Here is a 14,117-nt window from a genome sequence, read left to right as displayed (position 1 = left end):
GACTAACTTTGCACTGACACCTCCACCTGGAGTAGTATCCAGCTGGGCTTTATCTAGAGCTTGCGCCCCGGCTGTATCTAGGCTAACGGCTAACATGCTAACTATTATTTTTATGTCACTAGTCACTTGAAACAAATTTAGGACGATAGGAGACAGGTTGAAATAAACTGAAATTTCCCTTTAATGTAGGCCTCACTTTTATCCAGCATTCAGTCACTTTCACTGGTTAAAATGACAATGTTTGATTCTAGATTCAGATTTGGTAACTGTCAAACCGGAAACCTACCCAAAGCAGCTCTGACCCCAGAAATGTTTGCACAAGTAAAACTCCAGTCGACACAGAGGAGATGTTGCCATCAAACCTGAAAAAAGTAGCCCAAATGTTTGTTTACTCTTTGCCACCGTGCTATTGATATTGTTGAGAACCAGGAAAGAGAAGGTGCATTGCACTTTGTTGCTGTAATGTAGAAGGGAAGGGTATGGTTTTCTCTCTTAAAGTTATAATCCCGGATGTTTCTGGAGAGGCTAATGGCTCTTATGATCTATGTTCCTTTCAGTTTCCAAAATGTCCTTTTGTTTTTTTTCTTTTTCTTTTTAGTATTGTAGGAATTTGAGGATTCGGGGCACTATTGGTCACTATAACACAACCAGAGAGCATAAATATATGAACAACTCCATTGTTCATAGGGTTCTATTTTTCTAGGCAGCACCTCACAGCACTATGATCAGTGAGGTCAAACTGGGCCAGCCTCTGCTCAGAAGTTACTGCATGGAATGAATTTGTAACCTCGGTCAAACAGTGAATTGTCATGAACAATAATGGTTGTTTTTCAAGCAGCCAGATTTTATACTCTTATGTATCATATGTTATGAAAAGCGATAGAATTTTCATGATGGACTGTTCAGGCAAATGTTCATACACTCTCAAAGACATGTCAGTTCTGAATTTAAAAGTTCCATCTCTAAATGGAGGATTTCCTTTGTGAACAGGTTTGAGAAAATGTCCTTTACTATTCAGCTCATAAATTACATACATTTCCTTTTATACATTTGTTTCATGTAAAAGACTCACTGTGTGGACAGATATTATAGCCACCCTGAAACACAAGAACTAAATAACTATTGAAATATTTCGAGCAAAATCTTCTTCAAATTACATTTTCACTTGCGTGTGAAAGGAAGAAATGACTACGATTGACTTACAGCTGATGTTTTTTCCCCTTTTTTTCCAGCTACACATCCATACAGGAGCAGTACAGTACATAATTTCTTCAGAAATGGCAGAGGTTCATAAAGTTGTCACATAGTTTGACATTACCTAGTTTACTTGTATGGAAATCATCAGGTTGAATTATTTTTCTGATTCTTAGTTCTTGGTCAGACTGCTGGCCCACATTAGCTTTTTGGTGTATCCAAATCGTATCCAGATCATTGATTTTAGAAAGTCCAGAGAGCAGAAAGGGAAAACACATGAAATGTGATCCAAACAAATTGGATCCAAACCTGATTTGGAGGTTGTTTGAAATGCAAATAAATACATCTGAGTCCATAAGCTCTGGCTGCTCGCACAAGATTTCAAAGTGGCTTTTGTGTCACTCACAACGTGACAACGTCAAATCCAGAATGACAGTGCTGAGCATAATCCACAGAGCGCTACCGAGGACAACATGGAGAACAACAGTTCATGGACCAATATAAATTATCTGCGATTGGTACGATTGTTTGGAGGGTGAAATGATAGCCCTCCATTTCTCATGCTGCTGAGCTGGGGAGCCGCCTGACCAGCATAGCTATGTAGTTGCTGACGCGTACGTTGTTACCACAGCAACTCACGCAGACAGGTTGGTGATGACTGGACACACAAATATGATCTGACGACTTGCTAATAACAGTGCAGACAGTCTGTCTCAAAGATCTGATTTGTGGAACAAATACACTTTGTAATAGAGCAGAGCATACAATGACATTTTTACCTGGCAGAGAGGAGCTCCAAACCAATAAGCATTAAGTGACATAAACCTGACAAAATAACACATTTATGAGCGTTATCCCAGTGATGATGATATTCGGGTATGGTGTTTACATGAGCTCAGAGAAATCGAATTATTCATAGTCCTTGTACAGATCCCTATTTTTTTCAGAGTACCCCAGCTAGCATATTTGGATTTCGGGTCAATGGAATATGGTGTTAACATGCTCAAACGCATATAAAGGATACCTCAAAAACCCGATTATGAACAGGTTATTCATGTTTTTGTAAAAGCACTCAATATTACCTCTTTTCCACCAACATGGAACCAGTTCGGTTCTGGTTCCTGCACCTAATTTTGAACCGTTCAAAGTATTTTAACCAAAAATATATCAGTGCAAAACCCGCAAAGCTGGAACCAAAAAAAAAAAAGCAGGTTTTCCTTGACCTGAAGTGCAAACTGTGACGACATCAGTTGGCTTGTCGTATTCTACAGACAGGCTGGAAAGAAAGGAGGGGAAGGCAACAATGATGAAGTCAAGTGAGAAATGATCAGGAAAAAAAGAGCAAGCAGTGATCTTATTAACAGTTGGTCCATGCTTGTTTTTTGGGTAAAAACAATTATCTGTAATAACAAAAAAAGTTTGCAGGTTATCAGTGTAAAATCAGATTTTGTTTCTACCGTTAATTTCTGTTGTGTATTGAACAACGCCTTTTGTTGATTATGTTGTGGAATAAAGAGACTCAAAACACATAGGACTGGACATTAGAGGGGTTACTCATGAGAAAGCCAAAGAGCTGATATAGCATGGCAATTTATAGTGTCTGTCTGACAAACAAGCAGTATCAGTTCACAAATATGTGACACTCCTACAAGCCTTCCCGTACATACACATTGAGAGGGGTTTCCCATCACTTAATCTGCTGCCTCCTGTTATTCAGATAATCAGTTCTGGGAACATTTGCTTCTCCTCCCAAATTTGGTCAGAGCCATGCCATGTCATCTGGCTGAAGTCATGTCAGGTCATCTGCAGTACAATTATGCGTCTTTGATTACAGTGTTTCCACTCAACATTGATGGAAATGCAGGCTTGTTCACTAGATAGCACCAAGGTTCCAAGAATCCTGAATGAAACCGTTTTAAGAACCAGAGCTTATTGGGTGGAAAAGCAGAATAAGAAACAAGCCTGCACTGAGTACCAGTTCTGACTGGACTTGGTTATATTACTTAAAACATCATCATTATTATTTCTGCTGTTTAGCACAGGAAGTATACAGCCTCTCACATAGTCAAGGATTGTGAATGCTAACAGAGTATTATCATTATATATGTATTATAATTTGTTAAAGAGTAAGTTGCTTGCTCTTTAACAAATGCGCAAACTAGAAGATGTCAAACTTTTGTCATGAACCTTTGCCATTATCATTTGAACTTAGTTAGCATATCATGTCAATAGAATTTAAAAGATTCAGCTTTCAGACCTAAAATACCTATCCTCCGTTTAAATTTACAAGTTAACGAACAGTATAGTGTACATCCATACAGACTGCCAAATATTTGGCTTTTATGTAATATTAAAAAAGAGAGAAAACACAGATGAGTACTACTTCAGGTATTTTTCTCATGCTCTAAAATGTAGGAACGGAAACGGGAACGGTGACACATGCAGACAACACAGTTACTAAGACAGTTAAAATGATACACCAACATTTGCCCATTACAACTACAGACAAGATGTTTTTGAACTTCCCACCTACACCAAAGAAACTGTCAGATACAATTAAGTAGCATGTCCTGTACAAATGTCATGTTGCACATCAGCTCTGCATTAATTCAACGCATATGTAAAACATCAAATACAGAATAGTCTTAACCCTTGAAACGGCACTCCTATGTTGTCAAGATGCCATATCTCCCATGTTTCAGAAATGTCAAGGTGACGTAGCTAAGTAAGTAATGTCTAATTTTCAACCATGCAAGTATTTAACAAGGAATGTACTGAAAGCCACATTAATCTATGCAAACATGAACATCGTTGCAATTCTTTTCTTAGGGTATGATAACTCTTTCAGATCAGTTGACATTGTTCAGTCTGAGCAAGGGATGTGCCATTTATTCATTTAATTTGATCAATTAATAGTATTCAAGAAATGGTAGATAATCAAAACCTTTAGTGCACCAATAAAAATGTGACTTAATGAAGGAAGAATATTTGACAAGACTGAATGTCTGTATATCTTGAAACTGAGGTTTAGCATTTTTCTTTTTTTTTTTTGCTTCACTTACCTATTACAACTAAACCAGGCATTTTTAAAACATGACACGCCACACCAATGTTGTCTTATGATCGCTAAGAGACATATTTTTCAGGTGTCTTTCTGCAATATTGTTGCACCATGTATCCCTGGTGCAACTAAATTATTAAATATTCTAGAGCACCAATGCAAAAAGAGTTTATCATATTTCTGTAAAACCTGTTGTCTTTATACATTCAGCATAAAGTACATTTCCACAGACCAATGTCACCAGGTCAGAGGGTGTAACACCTACCCTTGTCAATAGAGAGGGCAAGTTCTTCACCTTCCAGTGTCGCCCATGAGACCTTATTTGGAAAAATTATACACGGTAGTCAAAGATGAGAGCTGAATACATTTTTAATCCTGTTTTACTTGTGCCATGAATTACATACATGATGTTTATCAATTTAAATTGTTTTGTTTTTTTAAGTTAATGAAGTGGCAATATGTTGTAGGTTTGTCGTAGTACTATGTTTTGTTCTCATAAACATTTTCCTATGAAAAGTAATGCAATCAAATCTGTGCATATCCCATGTAAGCATGAGCCAGTAATTCGTGCATAACCCACATATTTTGGAAGTCTGCAATCACGTGACCAATGCATTGATAGAAGTAATGATAAAGCAGGAAGTGGTCTATTTAGGAGGCACATTGGGGTGGTGGATGGGTCATAAAACCAAGGAGACCAGTGTTCGCAGCCAGATTTGAGTGAACTTTGAGTCATTTTAAAATACATCCTCACCACTTTTCTTTTCCTAAACCTAACCACAGTAACTTTACTTGCCTGACCCTAACCTGCGTAACTTTATGGTAATTACGTAACTTTACATTAAGGACATAATGTCATTCGTGGGGCGCTACATTCAGCTGTTTTTAACTATGACTTTCTTGACTTGAAAAATTATCTTTTAAACCGACTGACATCATTTCAGTCAGAGAACTCGCGTTTAAATATTTATTGCAACAGCAGAACATAGTTAGAGTTTGGCGTCTAGGCTCCGGCCTCATCACTCCCCACAGAGTGATGATTAAGTATTTGACCCCCTAGCCGGAGCCTGCAGGTGGATGCTGGGGTGGAGGTGTGGCTAAAAGAGCAAGCAGTACTGGTGCAGGGCAGCAGCAGCATAGACAATGCAAAGGGGGAGCTGGGAAGATTTTGCAGCTTAAATAGACTGCCAAATTTGGAGGGTGTGTTTGTAGATGACATACAGGAAGTGACTTATGACATGTGTTTATGAATCAGTGCAGTTTGAGTTGACTGCCTGTACTAGCTTGCAGGCATGCTCCATAATTATGTGTAATTTATGGCACAATTCAAATGGGATCAAAAAATTGTCTCTCGCCATTCACTACTGCACATAATTTTTTCCAAAATAAGGTTCCATGGTGGTCAACTGGCTTTCTGTACACCTATCATGTAGACATCCACAGGAAGTGTTAAGTTTCAATAACGATAGTTTAAAGGGATAGTGCACCCAAAAATGAAAATTCAGCCATTATCTACTCACCCATATGCCGATGGAGGCTCAGGTGAAGTTTTAGAGTCCTCACCTCACTCGTGGAGATCCGAGGGGAGAGTGGGTAGCAGCACAACTCCACACCTAATGGCTGACGGCGACCCAGATTAAAACGTCCAAGAACACAGAATTGAAACCACAAAATATCTCCATACTGCTCGTCCATAGTGATCCAAGTGTCCTGAAGCCCCGACATAAAAAGTTGTTTAGAAAAACGTCCTTTAAACTCTGTTTTTAGCCTCATTGTAGCCTGTAGCTCTGACTGCCTATCCCTTTAAGAACAAAAACAACAATGCCAGTAGAAACAATGGAAAATGATAAGTGAGTGAACAAAGTATATCTGTTTCATTTACTGTAATATAATTACGTTATAGAACACATAACACACTGACCAAATATCATAAAAGAAAAAATGCAAAGTCAATCTAACATGGGACATATACTGACAAAAAACATAAAAGGGAATGAAATACAACACAATGTGTTATGGGTTTAATTAAACTATAACAGAATAAAAACTTGCAGTTAATGTAACTTACTTCCATTGTGTTAAAAAGAGAAACAGGGAGCAGCAGAGTGATGAGTTTGATACGACTTGGTTGTTGAAGTGATTAAATTATTGCTGTGGAAATGTACATTATGATCGGAATAATGAATTTATGTGACCCGTTCGTACTTTAACCCACCTTTTATTAGAGATTTCTTCAATTTGTTTGTTCCAGCTAAACAAAAGACACCAGCTTTTTAAACTGATAATTAATTAGCATATATACTGTTTTAAATAAACAAATTATTAACTCTGTCCACACACTGCAAGGCTACACATCAGTGTTTTGCTCAACCACAGTACGGTTGTGCTTTGAGTCTCTACAACCAAAACACACAGACCCGTCCCCATCTGTGCAGCAGTGAAACCCTTCTTAAGGTTTTGCTGCTTCCAGTTACATTATTCTTATAACTGCTAACTTTAAGTAGCAAAAACAAAACAAGGAGCATGTGCAAATGACAAATATTCTTCAAATGTAGCACTTATAGCAGGCCTGGTAAACCTGTTGATACTGTACCAAAAGGAAATTCTACAGATACATGGGTTGCAAAATATTGATTCTCATCATGACAATGCTTTTGAATATAGCAGACTGCATTTTAATATAGTGTCAGCATAATATATTGCTCTTCTAAGAATTATTTTGTTTACTAAATGCATTTTTTCATATTTTGGGAAATAAATCCAAATTACAGACTGAATGTGCTTAATATTTACAGTACCACAGATTATTTACAGCATAATAAATGCAAGCACCGTTTGTTTTTCAGAGCTTCTTTGCCCAAATATCGTAGCTGCATTGCTGACTATATTGATTGCAGAGTATAATTTCAAGATTTTTGCACGTTTTGAAAAAGCTGTGTCTTAGGGTTAGCACTGACAGTCTCCGCCTACATATGGTAGGATAGTCCAGTAGTCTCTATAGGGCTTTCAGTTTTCCCTGCTTCAACACTCCTCTGTCTTGGCTTCAGAAAATGATTGTTTTCATGATCTATGTTTAAAAAAATGTAAGTTTATATCGCTTTTCAATCTTTGTAAAGTGTATCTCAAATGATTCATTTAAGTGTATTCACCAGTTGCTCTGTAACTCCAGTACATGTCAGACATTATGTTACATAACCCTCCTTGTAAGTAGCCATAGACTTCAAAATCGAATGCTGTATTTTTCAGCCCAACGACCTCAATGTGTTTGATGATCGCGTGAACATGAGCGCAAGGTTGTTCGCTGTACTAATTATTAATGATTGGCATAATGCTATGTATTGCATTCAACTCAAGCCATATAAACACATCTATCATCTGTGTACAATGTCATTCTCTGTAAATGTTGCTCATATTGTATCGTGACTACTAACTCAATACACTGTGAAAATAAAGCAGTGCCTGGAAAAGGTCCAAGTGGTGTTGTCAGCCTTGATGTCGCAGTACGAAAGCATCTCGGACTCAGTAAGGGTGTGGTCCTTTAGTACTTGAAAGTCAGTCAGAAATTTTAACTGGAACACTGCCTGAAGTCAGATGGAAAACCAAGATGTTGTTTTCCAACTTTTTGAACTAGGAATACTATACTATTCAATGCTATCCTATATTATTCTATACAATACGATATTATACTGTTCTATTTTATACTATCATACTATGCTATACGATGCACCATGAGTAGGCGGCGGCAGACGCACGCTGTCGTGTTGTGATCGGTTGTGATCAGAATCAATCCCACACAAATGAGAGGTGTGCTGCTGGGCAGTGCTGCTGTGTGTTAACTATGTTCAGCAAAGCAGCCAGCAAGAAGCAAAAAACCTTGCACAGTTTCTTCCAAACACACCGTGTAAGTTGAGTAATGCTGTTGCATGTAGATAATGTTAGCTAAATGATGACTAATTAATAGATGCCAATATATCAAGTTAAGCTAGTTAACAAGAACACTAATGTTAGTGTTACCTATGTTAAATACCTTACTAGCTAGTTTCATGCTAGGAATAAACCCACTCCTCCTTAATAAGAACTTGTGCTCACTATTGCTTTGCACATATTTGTTTAATCTTTATTGGCACAATATAAAGAGCAGGGTCAGGGAGGAGACAGTGGACCAGAGACCAGCAAGGATGATCATGCAGGGTCTTCACAGGTGAGGAGAGATTATAACTGACTGAGGTTAATTTCCACAACACTTTCACCACTACTATTCCTAATTCTATTTCTAAATTTTGCTTTGCACGTTTGTTATCTATATCATTGCAATAGCTAGAAGAGGGACAGGGGGAAACCAGGCAGGTATCAGGACAGCAGCACCACTTATCAGCCCAAGGCTTCACAGGTAAGGAGAAATTATAACTGGCTAAGGAAATGTCTACAGGATAAGAGTGACTCTAAGATTAATTTTCACAGCTATTTCAGAACTACTCTTATTTATACCCTAAAATGTTTTTTTGTCTGTATTGCAATAACAATACTGCTGCATTATTTGTTTTTTTTTTAAAGGCAGCAGGTATAGGTCATGTCATTTTTCTTTATCTTGATTAATTTTGCACATCTGTGCTGTCATATTTGATGATGTGTGCACGCAAAAAAATCAAAGCTACACTGCTTCCCTCTTGTTAAAAATTAACAATTCGACCACTGGTTGTGTGTTTTAACAAACTTCTATAACATTTTAAAGCATTCAGTGACTTTCTGTCATTAAATCCCAGGGTCCTAATTCAGACAACTGACCCAATCTGTCAGTCAGAAACCTTGAACATTTTTAGCCATGTGATAGCTATAGCTGTGTGGCTCTAGGAATGTCAGCTGGTTAGTTAGTCCACCACTTCGGCTCAAACTGAAATATCTCAACTATTTGATGGATTCATGGAAAATGAAAGTCTCCTGAGGATAACATGTCATCCTTAACATTTCACCTGGTGTCATCATCAGGTCAAAATTGTAATACTTTGTTTTGTGATCACACACCTGCAAAACTAATAACATTCCCATCATCCTCAGCTGCACATTGTGTTAATTAGCCAGTGTTAGCATGTTAACATGCTAAGCTAAGGAGGTGAAGATGGTATTTATTACCTGCATGTTAATGTGAACATGTTGGCATGCTGATGTTTAGCTCAAGGTATCATTGTGCCCTAGGACAGCCCCACAGAGCCACTAGCATGACTGTAGAGTGTTGGTTTTGTTGATTAATGACATCAAATATGTTACAGAGTTCACATGAACATCGTATATGCTGGTCCGTTATTAAATAAGCTAGAGCACAACTTCATGTCATGAGGTGAGGAACTGTTTCTCTTAAAACATGCTATAGCCAAGGATGAAGCCATTTGCTGTCCTGAACTCCAGTTATCAGTGTAAGGCTTGCAAAATCAGTTAATCTTTTAAATCACTTCTTACAATTTATGTTTATGCAGTGGCCATTTATATTCTTTTCATATCTTAGAGTCTACATCTTATATGATATTCCTTGTGCTTTATCTTTTTCTTACTTGTGTATTTGATGTATTTGTATTTGATCTGTTTTGACTTTTAACATTTCCATTTTTGAATTCTACATTGTCAGTCACTTTCTTGTTTAGTTTTTAAAAGTGCTGCTGTAAACAGTGTATATGAAGTTTGTTATTACTCATACTGTACTCAGAGAGGGAGAGGTGAGTTAGTTTTGCTGAGTTTGTATTTTGGTATTATGCATCACACCCTGAGCACATCTTGTCAGCAACTGTTAACAACCTGTGATGAAATTCTTTGGATCACAGCAGGACCAGACTAGAAAACAAAACTAAACTTGGGCTAAAACAAAAACCACAAGCTACTAATGGTTCACCTCAGAACGTATACTGTTAATCATAAAAACTATTGATAACAATGTCTGAATGCTGATACCAGTATTAAAAAGCTCTTAACTGCAGTTACTTAAATTGTTCATGAAGGATGTGTCTCAATCAAATTTCAGTACAGCTGCCAGAAGAAAATGTTGGCATTGTATGTTTCTGTAAATCATGGATGCATTTGAAAGTTTCTTACGTATCATATCAGTGTTTCTAAAGTGACGTAGTATATGAACTGACGGGAAGTGAAGGGGATAGTGGATGGCGTGACATGCTGCTGACCACTCTTTGAGACCAACAAATAACAAAACCAGTTGTTTTTTAGTGAGTCATTGCTGTGTTGCCAGTTTGGATATTGCCACAAAAAATGTTTCTTTTTTAATAAGACATCACTGCATTTCCAGCCAGGATTGTGCCACTAAAGGTGGGTATTTTAGGTTAAAACATGATCTTTTCCAAACCAAATGTTTTTTGTGTGTACACCTAACCACACGTTAAACACAGCGTGTTGAAACCTAAATTTTCAACTAGGGCTGGGACTTTAATGTGTTCATTTTGATTAATTAATTACAGAAAAAATAACGTGTTAAGACTGCATTTAATCACACCTTTCTCAGTCCTATAATTTCTGGCACACCAGTAACACCGATGCACACACTCCAGCCCGGTGGGTGGCAGTAATGCACCTAAAGTTTGTTCGCCAGCCGCAAAGAAGATGCACAGGATGCACTGAGTGATGTCGGTGAACAGTGATGGAAGATACTATACTTATACTTTCCGATGGCAGCTTGGATAGGAGCATGGTTGTATGCAAATTAAGCAACAAAGAGTTTTCTTATCACCGCAGCACTCCAAGCTACGGTATCACCTCAATGCAAAACATGTTGCTGCGAGCATGGACACCAGAGCTAGTTACGACAGAACTGGTACAGGCAAACGGTGTAGCCAGCCCACAATAGACCAGATGGCAGGGTTCAGAGCCAAAAAGTCTGAAAATGCTGAATATAATAGCTATAATTGCACTTTGAGTTTGCTTATCTGTGAATGTAGTAGACATGATAAATGCATAGATATATATAGATGAAAAATAATAATTCTTGTAGTTTAAGTTCAGGTATATGTCTATTCATTGATTCAGTCATCAACCAAAATGTATTTGACTTGAAAAACTTGAGTGAGTGATTCAACTTTCCAACTCAGAAATATGCCTGTGAAGAACACAAGTTAAAATACAAATGATGTAATGTGCTATAGGCCCATGAGAAGCAAACCCATCTCCGTCAATGTTTCTTTTTTTTTACTTTCGCGAAATAGTCAGTAGCAATCTATAACAAAATAATATGTTCAGCTTACATAGACTATATAGACTATAAATTAATAAATTATTGGAAAAAACTTTTTTTTTCGTCATATCCAGATTTGTTGTGATGATTGGTAATATGTGTGCTGATGCTGTCCAACGTCAAGTCTGTATGTGATCATGTGATGATAATATAAAATATATTGTCCTTGTTTCAACCCAAAATCTGGAGCTAGGGCTCATTATAACAGCATGCACTGGGGCCCATCCTAACTACTGTACACCATTGTCAAAGTGACAGTACTTGTATAAGCGCTGCAGGTCGGTGCTGTACTGTATAGTTTCTGTATGTTATTTCCCAGTGGTTTTGCAATTTATGTGTGAGCTGTGTCTCTCTACTGTGTTTGTAAGTTGCTTTTTAATTAGTTTTTAATGTGTGTGTTTGTTTTTTTGTGTCAACACTGCAAATCAGTTTCCTCTTGTGGAAAATAATCATTCATAATTAACATGGCAAATTTACTCGAGATTAAAAACAGACAAATTGCACTATTTGCCCTATTTTAGCTGCCTGGGTGGCACTACACAGTAAACCAAAGCCCCAGGCTCAATGGTAGGGATCACAGTGGGCTCAACAGTATTCCATGCCATGTTTGATAGTGCCAATGTAAGTCTCAAAATGGACATATTTCAATAGGCCTTTTTGCTCTCTGCCCTCCTCTGCCTAACTCTGGCATTATCTTGACTAATAATCAGTCAAATGCTATTATGCTATATGCCTTGTTAGTCATCAGCTTTGTTGTTGTTTTTTTAAATATACGTTACAGATCAATATACTGTACTGTAAAGTGAAGAAAAGAAAACTGTTAAGTATTTGATTAAAGATAAATGAGATCTCTGGCTCATCTCTGGAAGGAACAATAAAAACTGTAAACACTCTCTGAATATTACCCTGGAAGCCTGTTAGAATTTCATAAGTGTTCAGTTTTTCCTTGATTCATTTTTAATTGAAATTTAATGATGAAACATTGGGTTCCAGGGGGGAAAAAATGCTGGCAATTTCAGCTGCTGGGTACAATATTACAAAAAGCTATTTTGAAGCTGTGAGACACCAAAGACACTTTGAGGTTTCTTTTGTTGCTTAGGTCCCACATAGAGGCAGGCCTCTTTCTCCCTTTCTCTTTTTACTGGTAGGTACCAATTACCATGTAAGCTGAATGGGAGAAAGCAGTGGTGCCTGAATGTTGGTGATGAAAATAAAGCCAACTGTCTCCTGGTGAGACGTGATTATGGGGTATGAAGATGTGTGAAGCTGAAAAGCTCCCACCTCCTGGCTGGCAAATGAGAGTGCAGTGTGAAACCTTTGGATTAGATACATGAATAGAAACAGTGTGCTGCTACAGTAGGTCCCTGCTCATGCACAGAACATGGTTTAACTGTGACAGGTAATATAAAGTTGCTGTTTTGTCAGCTGTGGCAGAGGTGGGAGAAAGTACCACATCTGTAAGACACAAGCACGTCTAAAGTTACTGTGGTGAGAATCAAGCAAGTTGAGTCTCTGCTATAAGTTAAGCAATACAAGTCAAGTCATTGCTCAGGTCAAAAGTCAAAAGCAATTCTGATGATCTGGTCAAATGTTAGTTAGCAAGCTAACGTTTGACCAGCCAATAAGCTAAAAGGTTACCAAAAAAGACAAATTCCTGTATCTTTTATTGGGATTTTTGTAGAGACGGATGAAGTTGGTTGTTGTGGTGGTGGTGTCACTAATTTTGAGCTGCAGACCTTACAGCCACTCCCAGCTGGCCACCAACATTGTTCGATTTAGGTTGTGACAAAATTTGTTGTCAGTACAATGTCTAAGTCAATTTTATATGTAGAATACTGCCGAAAGATGACATTGATATTTTGTCAGTTTTAAGTTGTGTAGGTAAGTAACCAAGTTCAATGTCTTTCAAACATCTCATGCCAACATCATCTTGATGTAGATCTTCACTGCTGATGGAAATGCCCAAATCCTTTGGTCTTCTTATCCACCACCTGTGATGCTCCTTTTTGTGTCAAACTAAAGGATTTTGAGGCCGCTTTCTCTTCAGCTACTTTGTATGGTTGTAAGACTTGGTTAAATTCCTTAAAGTCTGTTGAAGCTCTTTACATGATAGGGGTGAAATCCCTATTTGGGGTGAGGTCTACCACACCTAACCTAACCTGCCTGTTGGAGGCAGGACTGCCTTCAGTGCAAGCTTTAGTGAAAGAAAAGCAAGCCACGTTTTTGCCCAAGATGAAGCAGCATCAGGGCATGCTGGATGACCCCTTGTGGTATGTTCTAGAAATGATGAGAAAAGAAAATCAAATCATGAACTCATCTTACTATATAATGACGAAAACTCTGTCTGTGTGTCTGTTCCATGTTTTTCTCCTCACTGACTTGGTCAATCCATGTGAAATTTGGCACAGTGGTAGAGGGTCATGGGATGATGGGCCCATCCTAACTACTGTACACCAATGCCAATGAAGCAATATTACATCAATTGGCCAAAGGGGGGCGCTATAGCAACCGATTGAAATTGCAAACTTTGAATGGGCATATCTCATGCCCCGTATGTCGTAGAGACCGATCTGCATGAAACGGGTGAACATAATCTAGGGACCAATATCTAAAGTTCCCTCTTGATAACTTCCG

This window comes from Epinephelus moara, chromosome 14 (assembly GCF_006386435.1).
Source record: "Epinephelus moara isolate mb chromosome 14, YSFRI_EMoa_1.0, whole genome shotgun sequence".
NCBI classification, from domain to species: Eukaryota; Metazoa; Chordata; class Actinopteri; order Perciformes; family Serranidae; genus Epinephelus; species Epinephelus moara.
Note: the sequence above shows the minus strand (reverse complement) of the source record.